Source organism: Calidris pugnax, unplaced genomic scaffold (assembly GCF_001431845.1).
Source record: "Calidris pugnax isolate Ruff unplaced genomic scaffold, ASM143184v1 scaffold183, whole genome shotgun sequence".
In the NCBI taxonomy this organism is placed as follows: domain Eukaryota; kingdom Metazoa; phylum Chordata; class Aves; order Charadriiformes; family Scolopacidae; genus Calidris; species Calidris pugnax.
Window position 1 is genome coordinate 600,296 of NW_015090930.1, and position 14,615 is coordinate 614,910.

A 14,615-nucleotide genomic window follows, 5' to 3' on the forward strand; every position below is an offset into this window, starting at 1 on the left:
CCGTGGACAGCGCCCCCCCCCATCCTCTCCCGCCCCCGCGCTTCAGCACCGCGGACGGCGCCGCGCCCACTCCGCGCTCCGCAGCAGCGGGGCAGCCGCGCCTTCCGCGCCCGCGGGGCCCCATCGTCGCCCCCCTTTCTTCGGGGCCCGGCCTCGGGGGTTCGCCTCGCCGCTGATCCGCCGTTTTGTGCTGTTCGCCTGGCTAAAAGGACACAGCCTTCGTGCGGTCAGTCGCACTTCTGGGGAAACAGGGCATTCACTGCAAATAATACTGCTCTGGCCATAAATAGATAATGTCTATTCTAAAGGTATATTTATCTCCATATCCGTATTTACTTGAAGAGCTGATTTTATATCGTGTTAGGCATCCATTAGTGACTGCTTCCTCTTAAGCGTTTAATATTTTCCATCTCTTTTGTGTCCTCTGCTTTCATGCCTCTGAATAGGCCAGTGTAACATTTCGACTTGATTTGTGGCAGTCACAGCACTAGATTGAGCCGGCCACATTCTGAACAGAATTATTACCAGTAGTAATTTTCCGACTTGAATCACTTTGAAGTAGACTGAAGATGCAAAACGCAGTATTTCTATCTGAGTCATAACTGTTGTATTTCTCCAAGGCTTCATGTTAAATTTTCCGTAGATTTGCTAATTAAAAAAAAAAAAAACCAAACATGTATAAAGCGCTCTAAACAAATCCTTCTAAAATTATTAAACTCCTTCTTTGCCTAGTTGGTGACAAATGTAATCAGCCTATTTTAAAAGTAGGAGTCCCTGGTGAAAACCTCTGTTGCAGCTGCAGTAGCCTAAAAGCAACTGCTCTTCGGGTTTATATAAATCTATTTTTCTGACGTTGCCCTCTGCTGGAGGGTTAATGAAGTTTTACAGCAGCAAAGCACGTCTATGCAAGACAGACCCATTATTTTAGCATTGAAATTCCCCTAATGATTAATCTGGGTAGAATTTCAGTATTTCGTTTCAAAGTCATAAAAGAACTATAAAGGACTAGAGCAGAAAATAGGTAACATCTATATATAATTGAAATGTTGCAAATTAGCATCATAAGGCAGTGCTGATTTCTAAATCGTGGTTTGGCAGTGAGTGTGGTTTTCAGCCTCGGTTTCAGCACAGCATCCTCACCGCCCTTACGCTGCTGGAAAGATTGTCCCCAGAACATGCCAGGCTGTGCAGTTATATAAGCCAGTCTTCCCAGTGTTTCATGGCTCCAGCGTGCCATTGCAGATGCTCAAAGGAAACCCGTATTAATAGGTTTTTCTGAGGGGCAACAGGAAATTGTTTAGCAGGGATGAAATGGGATCGGATTCCCTAACACAGAGCTTTCAGAAAACTACTGAGCACTTTCCTGAGCTGGAATTTAAGACTGTAAGGCCTACAGGGGAAGGGTGATTTGTTTATTTGCGCATGACGTATAAGGACCTCTGGCTCTTTTTTTTTTTTTTTTTTTAAAAGCTCAGCACTGCTGTGTTTTTGATGCTATGCCTACTAACTAGCAGCAATGACTATTAGTAAAATAATAGCATTTAATAAGTAAATGATGACTGATTTGGGAAAGAGAAATAATTTATCATATCACACGAAAATGAATTTAAAGGTCAGATGTGACCTTCCTGGGTGTAGACTCTTACGAGAGGAGAATTAATTAGTCCTTAATGGCATAAAATATGCAAAATAGCAAACAACACTGGTATAGTAAAATGCTATAGTGACTAGGCTGCTGCTGTAGCCCTTTGAAGTAGAAATGTTATGTCTGTACATGTTACATCGGGATATTACCGCCTCACATCCTGATCAAGCTCAGCTGTTTTGGTTTCACCTGAGGCACTAATAAGAGCCATACAAAGCTAATGTGTTATAAAATATGTGCAGACTTGTCAGCTTTTTTAACATTATATATTAGTTATTTAACGTTGGTGGAATAAGCCATTTCTAGAAGAAACAACACATAGCCTTAATATATTTTATCAAAATTGTTATCAATAATTATTTCTCTAATGAATACTACTGTCACAGACAGCGTCATCTCACAAAAGGTCTAATTCAAATTCCAGTGAAATCAGGGAGTTGTTTCCACTGGTGTCAGTGGCAGTGAAATAGGATGTTATGCAGAAAATCCTGGTCCAGAAATCCCTGCTAAATGTTCACGTATTGACCAGAAGAAAAGAGATTCAATCAAAAGTGACCCAGTAAAAATTGCAGTTCTGAAAAAGCTCTAAAAATATCTGTGGAATGATACAGTAAGATGCAGGGTGCTGCAGATGCCTGCAGTGTTTCACATAGAGCAGAAAGCTTATTGTTTAATCCTGACATCTTGTAATTAAATACAGTTCTCTTGGCCTGATAAGATTTTCTTTTTTCTTATGTGAAGGCTAAAGGATTGAGTTCTTACCTGCCCTTTTGTTTCTATAAATAGTCCCTTTTTACAAGTTTCTGATTGAGCTATTTCAACAGGTTAATTGAAAGATGTGAAGAATTACAGGTGTGGTTCCTAGCCTGGTTTTTCTTATTGCTATATATCTAATCTCAAAATCTTCCACAATAACCCTCAGAATAATATCTAAATATAATATAATCCTTTTAGATGACTACAGAGTCAACACAGCAATATATGATTCTCTTCACTAAATTTTAGTCTTGATGAAACAAACTACACCCCGAGTTAAAATTTTCATCAGTGATACATACCAGTGATTTAAAAACGGGATTTATTTAAACTCCATTTTTGATCTTATCTTTGCTGCTGATACACTGTGATATGGCTTTGCTCTTTCCCAAGTGTCATGCATGCAAACCTTATGAATGAATATGTATTTTATGATCCATTTTGAAAAAAAATCATATATGTGTTACTTTAAATTCATATGATCATACAGATTCAATCTAAGAGATTTTGTTTTCCCCATCTACTCAAAGGCGACAAAACACCATTCTTAATGATACAGTATCATCTTCAGGAATAAATTATAGGATTAAAATATTAATTATGTCATTAAATGCATGTCTGTAATACAGAGTTAGGATAGAGACTGTAATACAGACTGAGGATAACATAAACATACCCCCAAAATGATGATCTAATTCTCACTCCTATTTATGGTAGCTGTCCATTGACTCCAATGGAATTTGGTGTCACCTTAAGAACAAAGCAATTTTTTACCTTCTTTGGGAATGTGGAATTGCAAAATCCCAAAGCAATGCCAAAAGAATGATCTTGCTTGTCAGGCCACCAGGAAGAAAGTTGTCTGGAAGAAGCAATACCTCTAAACGCTTTTTCAGTAAACTACTTATTGAAAATAAATGTTCAATATTTCAAAAAATTATTGAAATAAAATCTTGTGTCAAGCCCTTGACTGAAGAGGCAGAAAAGGGGGGACAAAGAGGTCGTTTTAAATCTGATTGGACCAGATGATCCTGGACATCCCTTCCAACCTGGTATTCTATGCTTCTATGATTCTAATTTTCCAGGGTGGTTTCTAGTTTTAGTAGAACTGGAGGTAATTTCCCCAGAAATCTCTGCACTAACGTAGATGATGAAATACTGCAATGACTTGCTACCAACCCCAGTGTTTGAAAAGTTGCTACTGCTTTCCCAGAAGGTAACAATGACCATTTAATAAAAATAAATAATAATTTTTTAAAAAGGCATAAAAGTATCTGAAAGCTGAACTATTTTGTATTGAGGAATATCTTGTTTTTAAGTATATAATCTCATAGGGTTAACTCTAAGGGCAATGCCTAATTTTCAGATAGTCCAAGGTGTGTCTGTCTGCTGTAGCAGGACAGGTTCATTAACGTGTTGAAGCTGCTGCTTCAGCCCTCTAGTGGCAAAAGCCTTTAAGACACCAAAAGTGCAGTCAATTTCTATGTTCTACTAGTACAGCCGATTTCAGGGTGAAAAAAAAAAAACCACCACTACACAACAAACCAACAAAACCACTAGGTAACTTGCAGTTACCATATATAACTAGTCCGTGGCTGGAAATTTTCCCGTTACATTACATAAAGGTTTACCTGTTTCCTCTGTTCTCCTTTTCCTGACTAAAATCTAGTTTGTTTTTATATTAGCAACTAGATTTAAAAAATTCTAATAAAACCAAAAGTAATTATATTCATATTATTTTTTCATATATATGTTCAGAAATTTGACATTATCAAATGTATTTATCTTAAAAGTAAATGGGGGTGCTTATCTTCTTCCCAGATATTACAGGAACATCTGTTCCTTTGAATTCCTGTACTTCTCCATGAGTTAAATGCAAAGGATCCCAAAGGGTTTCAAGCCATCTGTCATGTACACAGACAGAAATGCACCTAGGTCTGGGGGGGAGCTGGAGTAACAATTCTCTTAGTACACACAAAAGCTATGGAACGCTTGGTGAGCGGGATGCAATGCAACTACCCCCAATGAAATTTAGCCAGGGATTGCAGCTTGTTTTCATATTTTTTATTAATATGAAAGTCAATGATCTTTTATATCATGAATCTACCATGATGTCCACCATCAGACTGTTTATCAGCTTAGGCAAGGCTTTTAAACAGGAGTCAGTTTGTTCTTAGTGACAGTCAGGTCTCTTTTCACTGCGTGAAAAACCTTGAAGGAAATGTACAAATTGAAGAATGTTTTATAGCAGCTTTTTATTGCTGGAATTATAAAGTCAGAACCAGCTTTGCTAAGAGCTGCAGCAGTCCTTTCTTGTGACTTGTCTCTTAACATTACTTTAAAATGCATTGAGAGAAGTTGGGGAGGAATTTCTGTTGATTCAGATCACAGATCACACTGATTTGAATAGAGCTTAAATCTATTCTACCCATTCATTTGATAGGAAAAGTGCTAAAGAGATACCAAAGGCATCAGATACATCATTTGATCAGGAAACTATTCCTGGTGCGGAAAAAACAATACAACACAACTCATAATAGAGATTTGCATAATAGTTATGCTTAATACAACAGGGACCTGACACCTGAGTTTGCGAGCAGACTTTGGACTACAGTGTTGGGTCTGGGATTGATATTACAGCCTGAATTTGTCACTCATTTTTTCCATGCCTCAGGTTTTTTTTGGATATGGAAGAGGGACAATAATCCTTCTTTAGGGCAAATATTGATTTTTCATTAGACTAAATTAAACCGAAGTACATAAAATGCTGTGTAGGAAGAATGTATGGAGATTCTATTACGTGTAAAGCAATTTCCCTAAGGAGAAACACATACATAATTAGTAATTGGCAATCTATATCGACAATGTATAATTTGCTAGTGATACAGCCAGCCAACACATTTAGCCTTCACCACTAGATTCTGTCAGAACAGCTTCCAGTGATCTAAGGACACACGTGTGTTCTCAACTGCAATATCATAGCTTTTCTGTGTAGAAGGATATTGAGACAGTGTGTACAATTGTAACAAAAAATAAATAAGGGGGAAGGATGTATCTTTAGTTGACGCTTGGGGTTAGTGGAATCTGTAGAAAGATATCAGCAATTCTCAGGCCTTTCCAAGAAAGAACCTTGTATTTCACTGAGGGAGCCTTCCATATAGCCTGTATTTCCTTCTTTAGTTTTGTTTTATTGACAAGCTGACAATCGTCACATGAATTCGAGACTGAATAAGATCACATTTCATCTCTAAATTTTCCTTGGAATAAACCTGATAGAATTGTCTCCAATCTGGATCCAAAATAGGAAAATAAGGGATCCTAGGAGGGGTTTCTTATATGTTTGCATCTGTGTCAGATAACACTAATCCAAGCTAGCACTGCCAGCATATCCTCAAATGACTAAAAGTTTAATCAAAAGACTCCAATCATTTTATTTATAATATAAAATAAAATATTGCTTGTTCTATGAACATCAGAATGAATGTATCTGGCTCCCTGAGCTTTCCTGTGCTCAGTAACTCTGCCTTTCTGTTACCCCCTCCTCACACCAGGCCCTGGTCAGGATCTATGAGAGCTCCAGTTCTCCTCTGCATGGTCCCTAATGCTTTCCTGACAGCATCCTTAGTTCCTGTCATGTAATCATCATCCTTTGTGTAAACCACAAAGATCTCACCTCTTTTATACAATAAATACTTAAGAAGTGCCAGATACCATCTTTGGACAGCAGGTTTGAAGGCATAAAAGTCCAAATGTCCTTTTTCTTACCACAAGATACAAAGAAAAACCAAAGACTCTAAAAGGTTCTGAGGAAATCCGAGCGCAGAATTGCTGTTCCTGTTGGTTTGTTGAATGCATAAGATGTTCCTCATCCCCTGGAAACATTAGAGCAGCACATAATTCAAGATGACAGGAAAACCTCTGCTTTATTTTAGAGCTCTGCTACTGAGCTCAATGGTGATTGCATTGTGTTCCACAGGGCAGGAGGGAAGATCGGGGTATCACATAGCCAGCTTTAGGCCAAAGCACTCTACCCATCTATTTCTGTAATCTCTAAATGTGACTAAAAATATCAAGTTCTCAGTTCAGACCCCTTTTCTAAATGTCACAGGGAACACCCTCAAACTTAGTTTTCAGGTGCATTTCATTTTGTAATCTGGTGTTTAAGAGTAAATATTTTATATCTATTTTTTTCTTATTGTTTGTTATAAATAAATAATCCCAGAGCTGGTGGATTAACTATTTGACTCCACTAAAGGAAGCTGTGGCTCCAAATGTGCTGTGTAGGGCTATGGGGTGATATTAGCTTTGACAGCTACACTACAGTGGCACTGCTCTGGCATGATTAGGCTCTACAGGCACAAACTGCAATGGGGGGAGTGCCTCTGGACCCTTATTTAGCACCTTAGTATTACATAGAAATATGCCAGATTAAGGACAGGCACATGCACACATTTGAGAGCATGGTTCTGATTCACTTCCAAATCTGTCCTTCCTCTTCTGTCCCAGGTTCCTCTGGATGTAGTTAGCCAGAAATTCAGATGTTTCAAGGAATGCCTCTGGCTTATTCAGTTCCACCCGGGTCAAACTGAGCCCGTTGATTCTCGTGTGACTCAGTCTCTGTGTGTCCAGTTCTGATGTCTTTAGCTATTCCAGGGCTTCTCCTACAGGGGAGGTGAATTTTAATTACATATTTAGTGGCCCATTACAAGACTTGGAAGTTCAAACAATTCAGAAGACTTATGCTCAATCTTCAGCCCTCACCAGGCTCAGGGTTTGCTTGTCTGTCTCTTAAGTTGGCATTTTCAGTGTGAAAGCCAGGACAAGCTTTTCTATCTTTTGCTTTTCTGCCCAACAGCCCTCAGCTTAACAGCTGACATCTACTTACTGGGCCTTCACCACGGACTTTTACTGCCTTCTGTCTGGTTATTACAACTCATTCTGTACTTGAGGCACTTTCTGGCTCCCCTTGCGACAAAGATTTTCTGGCTGCTTCCTTTTCCTACCCAAAGGGCACTGTTTTATGAGCAGTTCTTAACCGGTGCCTTTTTTGTCAGAGCTGGAGAAGTGCTGAGTGTTACCATGAGTGCTATCTCTGCGTGCCGTGGCGTATGATCTATGAATCCCACTCTGTTTGCCAAAGCCAAATACTAAAGTGCGGATAGAAAGCTCTCATAAGGTAATGCTGCTTCTTCTCTGCTTTAGCGCTAGAGAAACTTCTCAATCCATTAAAAAATAACAATTTTAAGAGGGAAAAAGACAGATGTCAGAGCCTCTGCTTGGGCTGTACTCCTACCTAACTCAGCAGGGGGCATGTCTCTGTAGAATATCAAGAAAGGAATTTGGGATTTGGCCTTCTGTATGGAACTAACTTTAATGTGTGCCTTGCATTTTACCAGCAGTTTATCTTTAGCTAAGAACCCTTCCATGCACAGTTTCACATCCTCTACACTCTCCTTTCAGAAGTGATGCCAGTTCCTCAAAAATTGTCTTACCATGTGGTTGTTCTAAAGCTCAGTTGAGGAGTAGGTATTTCTTAGATATTAAGCCTGCTTTGTCCATGAAAAATATGCATTGTGCTACAGCCAAGCAAAGATCAAGACTGCGATGTGTATAAGAATGTAAGAAAAGGCAGGTTACAAGCACAGTTCTATTGCTGTTCGCCAGATGTCCTGAGATCACACCCTGGGGGCTGCAGCTAGGTAATTAATTTCTGCAACACATAACTTGTTAAATTTAGCTGTTTGTTTTCTTGTTCTCTCTCACTTAATATTTTCCTACAGTTCCAAACTGTAAGTCTTGCTTTGTATATAGCTCCAATAAAATCACTGGGGCTATTTCCAGAACAAAGGTTCTAAATTTTCTTACAGTGATCTGAATCATGCCATATGTTTTCTGTGCAGATGATTTTTTCCCCTTATCATGATAGACTGACTTTTAACTCAGCAAGGAAGGTACTGGTTGTACCTATTTTTGTTTTATTTTGTTTTGTTTTGGAGTGTTGCATGTGTCCAGTAATTGGTCTGAGACAGTGAATTCATTCTCACCTAACATGTTGTTATATATTCCTATTTTTCTGGATATCTTCTGCTTTCTGAAAGGCTGAACACATGAGAAGCATTGCAAAGACTCACCTTTGTGGCCTTTGGAACAACAGGGTTCATGGTTTTTTGACTTTCTGTTAGGAATAATTATCACAGAATCACAGAATCTGTGATTATTATTATGTAATAATCAAAGCTCTGAAATAACTACACATCCCCTAACTGAATGATTGGACAGCGAGTAGTCCCTAAAAATCCATTCCATCAGTCACGTCTTCTTCACTTCCAAATTCTCTTTTACTTTGAGGCCCCCATGGCTCACGGAAACACCTTTCCCTGGAGGTAGCTTATCTTTAATCAAAATCTCCACTGAATCCATGAGTTCAATCAGTCTCATATTACTGAGTCACTCCTGGGTGAATTGAGTTTGTCTTCTCCTTTCACAGGCGAATTTCCTTGGCAGGCTGCCCATTTCTTTCCATCTATGACAAGAATATTAATCACTCTCTGAATGGTGCGTGCTCCATCATCAGTGCACATCATAAATCATTGAGAGGTACTTTCACATCTGGTGAACATTACACCTAAGGGCTTCACACAGCTCATGCTTTCCCGGTCTACATGGGCATCTTTCCTTTGCTCATGTCTTGTACCTTGACTAGCGTTCTCCAAAAGTCTTCATAAATAGATTGCTTGTCTTTCAAAAGCTGCCCTATACTCTCCAGCACTTCTAACAGACTTTAAAATGATCCTCATTAATCCTTCTTCGCTAAAAGGATGGGTGACCGTTCATACAGCCTGAAGGAGATGGGAAAACATGACCAGGGAGGGAAAGAGAGAGCAGGATTCTCTCTTAAATCCACGTGGAGCACAGGGGAGGTCAGGTAGTGTAAAAAAACAGCCGAAGTTTCTCTAGTTGAACTCAATCTCAAGGAATATGACCTTAAATATAACAGGACTTTCTCACAAGTGCTAGCATTTTTGCAGGAAATCTCACAAGGATTCATATTCTGGAATTGCTTTCCCATACCACAGGCAGGTTATCGGCTTGAAAGTAGACCAGGACTACGCCTTCTCTGGGTGATGAAGGGGGTTTCTGTTTCACATATATATTCCTTTCTTCCAAAACGCTCTACGCCTCCTCATCCCATGCGTCATCTACCCCATTTCCCTCTAGTAGGGTAAAGAGCAGGTTTACAGGTACAGTAGCTCCCACTGTATGAATGAATGTCTCTTTATCAGCAGAAGTGGGATGGCAAATGTACAGGACAGTTGAAACACCTTCTTAATTTAATTCTTGTTAGTGCACAAAAGGTTAGAGGGACATAAATAAAAAAAAGAGCACTTCCAAAATTAAAATAATTCTGATCACGTTGCTAACGTTTATTCCCAGTTCCAATACCCTTAAAAAATACTTGACCAAAGTGTAACTTCATCAGTTTTTCTGCTAGTAGCTACTCCAAGAGAAACCAGACTCAGAAGTTTTAAGTTCTCTGTGCATCAGGAGGGAAGGCTGAGCAAATTGAGCACGTGCAAGAAATTTTTTCTTCTTCATTATATTTAAATGCATGATACTTCTTAGAATTTTTAATTTATTCTTTGGGACTGACTTGGCCTGAGAATAGTTCTCCAGCTGATATGAATAGGTTACTAATCATATATAATCTGTCTGATATTATGGCCACACGGCAGCCTGCAAATGCAAGTGGCTGAAATGCAACTTGAATGTGGGAATTGGTGACTCAGACTTGCAGAACAAGATGGAAAATCAAGAATTGTAAGAGGTGGAAAAAATTTTGCCTTTGGTGATAACAAATAATAATGAAAACTTCTGTTCTTAATATTTTAAAATGTTCCCAAAAGCATACTTAAACCATTTAGAAAATTTTGTATGATTTGAAGTTCTTCAGTTTAAAAACTGTCCACATATATAGAAGGTTTTTTTAATGAAAAATCCTATTTTAGAAAAAATGGATTAACAACGAGAAAAGAAAACTAAGGGAATGATTTGATTTGCCAAAAATGGTGGTTCAAAATGTGCTAACTCATTTCGCTGGCATTTCTAATAGTATGTGGGATGGAAAAAAGCAATAAAAGAAATAAACAAACAAATCTTGATGAAAAGATCAGTTGCAAGTCTTCAAAAGAAAATTTGAAAGCATAATTTCTTTCAGGCTTTAAGTTTTTCTGCCAGCTCTATTCATTGCCTACTTAGCTTCATACAAAATCAGAATGTTCGAGGTTGGGGACTGGCAATTGCAGTGCCTAATGCCGTTTGTTGCTCAAATTAGTAATCTTTAGAATATAAACATAAATGTCAGTATATGTTCTACATATATGGTGTAATTCCACCTTGGGAAGTCAATGGGGATTTGCTATTTGTTTCAATGGCAGAAAAGTTTTCATCTCTTCAGCTTATATTGTGGGGGGCTGGAGTAATACTGGTTATAGAGATGCCCTCTGCTGCTGCATTTCTGAACTCTGCTGTCACAAAAAGAGGAGGCTGCTCTGACAGCAACCTGTTCTCAAAAATCCCCCCCAGCTAAGACTCAGAAGAAAGGATTGCTGCAAGTATTTATGCTGCACGCTGCCGTCTTCAGAAAGCATCCACCCACCCAATAGGTTTCCTGGCAGTAGGCCACCATGCTCTTGAAAAGATGCAAGTTTTTCTTTACAAGTATTAAGGGAAACAAAAGAAAGCAGAACTGATCAGCGTGAAATACCTAAGTTTGGTGAGTTTACTCCTGTTAAGAACAGGAGAAGAGGGCTCCATTTGTCAGTATCGTGATGCTGCTGCAGTGAACAGTAGCGAACACCAAGGATGGGCAGGAAGCAGCCAGAACTGCAAGCTCACAGGAAGGGAGAAGTGGAGAGGTGAAGCTGGAAACTACACAGATACAAGAAGTCATGTTGGTGTTTGGACACGTCTGAGCACCGCCAACAGGGGTGACTGGCACGCTGGTCAGAGCAGTCATTGTCCATCCGTGGGTGCAAAGCAGAACCCACCACTGCTTAACACCCTCAAGGATTTCAGTGGATGCATCAGGGCCAAATAGTGGCTCTGACGTGACAAAATAGACGGTGCTGTACATGGTAAACTGTCATGGTTATCTTGCAAAAAATGCCTCAAAAGATATGGTGCAGCTGGCTCAAATGGTGGACAATCAAAAAGGGAAGGGTAAGGAGACATGTGGTTTTGGCTGAGACCAGGCTGCAAGGGAAAAATCAAGCTCTCTGAATTCAGCATTTCCCCTGGAAGATGAAAATCCAGATAAGAGAGATGTTCAGTCAGCCCCACAGATGGGATGAAGAAAAAGTCCCTGGAAGGAGAGTCCTGTGAACAGTGTCCAAGACGGTATCTGCATTCCCACAAAAATCTGTCACTCTTTTCTGTCCAAATGCAGAGATATAAAGCACGATGTTTCCACTTTACGTGACAGACGTCTCCTCTCTGTATTACCATTAACATGAGCATCTTGTGAGCGCCTGTATCATTAGTGCCAGTTCTGAGAAGAGATTTATGGTGGGACCGTCTTCATGTTTTTTAGGTGTTTGACATTTTACTGACAAATCACCATGGTCTGATCAAAGGGATTAAAATTGATGGAGGAATTCCTACCTACTGCTTTAGATTGGCTCTTTCAGAACACCCCCAGGCCCGGCTGCTGTTCCAGCGCACTTTAAAAAGCAACAAGGAAGATGTTCTTCAAAGACAGTGATCCCATATCACTTGCTTTTCTTCTGCAAAATAATATCAACCTTTTTGTAGGATAGAGGTTTAATTATAAAGCTTCAGAATGATTGAGGATTTTGTGTACTCGTGTGCCAAATATGCGCCAAATCCTTGGCATTTATTGCAGAATGAAGAAACCCTCCAAGGTAGCCATGTAGAAAGTTTTAGTTGTTCTCTCCACAAAAGAAACTAACGTTTCCTTCCTCAGCATTTGCCTCATCCTCTTCAGACACTCTGAGCTCTTTGGCAAAAACACTGGCTCCTGTGACTGCCTTTGTGCCCAGGAATGAGTCAGGTCCCTGCAGTGACAGATGCCTGAATAAATCACTGCCGCGGTGGTGTGTGCGCAGGAGAGGGGGGGGCTGCTCTGTGCACAGGGAGGTGTCTGGTTATGCTGGATAGACGTTTGAAACAGAGTTTATCCTAGCACTGAAAATGAAGCAAATATGCCAAATGCGTTCTTTGCATTTAATTTCTTTCAGGTGCAAAAGCAGAGGAAAGCCTGCTTTTCCCTTCCCTGCAGAATCAACCTCTCGGATGCCCCATTTCAGTTCCTGTATTAACTGCTAATAAAATTGGCCCCTCTCCTCTAGGCAGGGCAAACTTCCTGACAGACCAGCATTTACATTTAAATGCTTCTTCTACATGTCTGAGTATTAACAAGTCTCCATAGCAGTTTCTCTACATGGTCTGACTTCAAGCCTGTCTGGTGCTTCGGTTTTTCTATCGTGTCCAGTTCATGAGCCTTTACGCTTCCACTTATTCACCTTCCCCCATTTGAAGTCATTATATAAAGGACTTCATAGTTTCCTCCACATGTCCAGCAGGTAACCTTAGCACTTCAAACTTACGGTAAAAGTACAAAGCAGGTTTCTTTCTGCATTGATTTCCTCTACCCATGTTACCTCCTTCCGCTCTACTCGCAGTAGTGACCCCATTAACTAGATCATTATCTTTTTACCAATCCCAGAAGGAGAACTTTTCATTTGATGAAAACGTTGAATGTTGTTCATTGGTATGTGGTGGCTCAGCATATTGTGGCATCTTCTAATTACAGCACGAGTCATCGTGACAGGCTGGTTGCAGCCACAGAGTCATTTGCTATTTACACATCAGTGCGCAACAAAAAAATATAATGAAAAAGCATTAAGCCAATTATTGCTTACCATAAAACACACAGGAGCTTGTTCCCTCACTCAAAACACGAGACTTTTCTACTTAGATCTTAGTGAAAAATCCCTTTATGGTGATTTTTCAGACTGTCCCATTTTAAAAAAGAAAGAAAAAAGTAGGGGGCTGGAATGTATGTATTTTCCCAAGAAAACATCCCTGGCACACCCCGCAGTTTCAAGCTCCCGTTGCTTCTCTGTCCTGACCCTACACACCTCAGCTTCGGTGGAGTTGAAGTGGCAGGAAACACCATTAACACGGGGTGTCTCGAGTTCTTGGCTGAAATACAAGGAATATTTCTTGAAACGTTCATGCAACGTGGCATCAACACGAATATCCTCCCCAGCACAATTCTGGATCTCCCTGACACGTGCCCCCTCACACTCGGCAGCGTCTCGGGAGGATGCTCTGGAGACACAGGAATCTCACTTCTAGCTGAGAAACTGAAACCCGTGCGAGGAAGCCTCTGCGAGCAGAGCAGTGGAAGTGTGGCCTGGCACCTGGGATTTGCTGTTTGGTACTGCTGCCACATTGTCTCCTGCACTGCTTCTGAGGAAGCCAAAAAAGCTGTCATGACACAGAGGCAATCCTATGTGAAAGGGGAAAGCTGGGAGTTCTTCCTGATTGTGATGCACTAGCAGCTTGCTTAGAGCACCATGAAGTCTAGACACCTTAAAATTAATGGATTGCCTTTATACAGTGAGTGGTATAAATCTCTTGGCCCACCTATTTCAGCTGGTTTTTGGGTTTGGTTTTTTTATTTTTTTTGGTTAGAGAAATGTTGAAATCTTGTACACATCTGAAAATAATAGTACAATTTCCATCAGTATAGACGGAGCCAGAATTTTATCTGAAGGATAATACAGATACTACAACCAGAAAACAGGCTTATCTGTAGCTGTACTGTTTGCTGACACTCTACTAACAGGCTAATGTCAACAGAAATGTTTATTCCAGAAAATCTGATAGCAAAACTGTTTGTTGTGATGAGGTTGTAATAAGAGAGAGAAGCCAGCCTTCTTATCAGTTTGCCCTGCTGAAACCTTCTGCCTGGAGTATTTTTATTCCTTTTTGAAAACTCAGAAGAGCCAGTGAGCATGCGGGGCTTCTTGAACATTGCCTTCGTGTTTTGAGCAACCTGGTCTGGTGGGAGGTGTCCCTGCCCATGGCAGAGGGGTTGGAACTTGATGATCTTTAAGGTCCCTGCCAACCCAAACCATTCTATGATTCCGTGATTCTATCACACAGCACCTAGCACTAGCTGAGACAAATC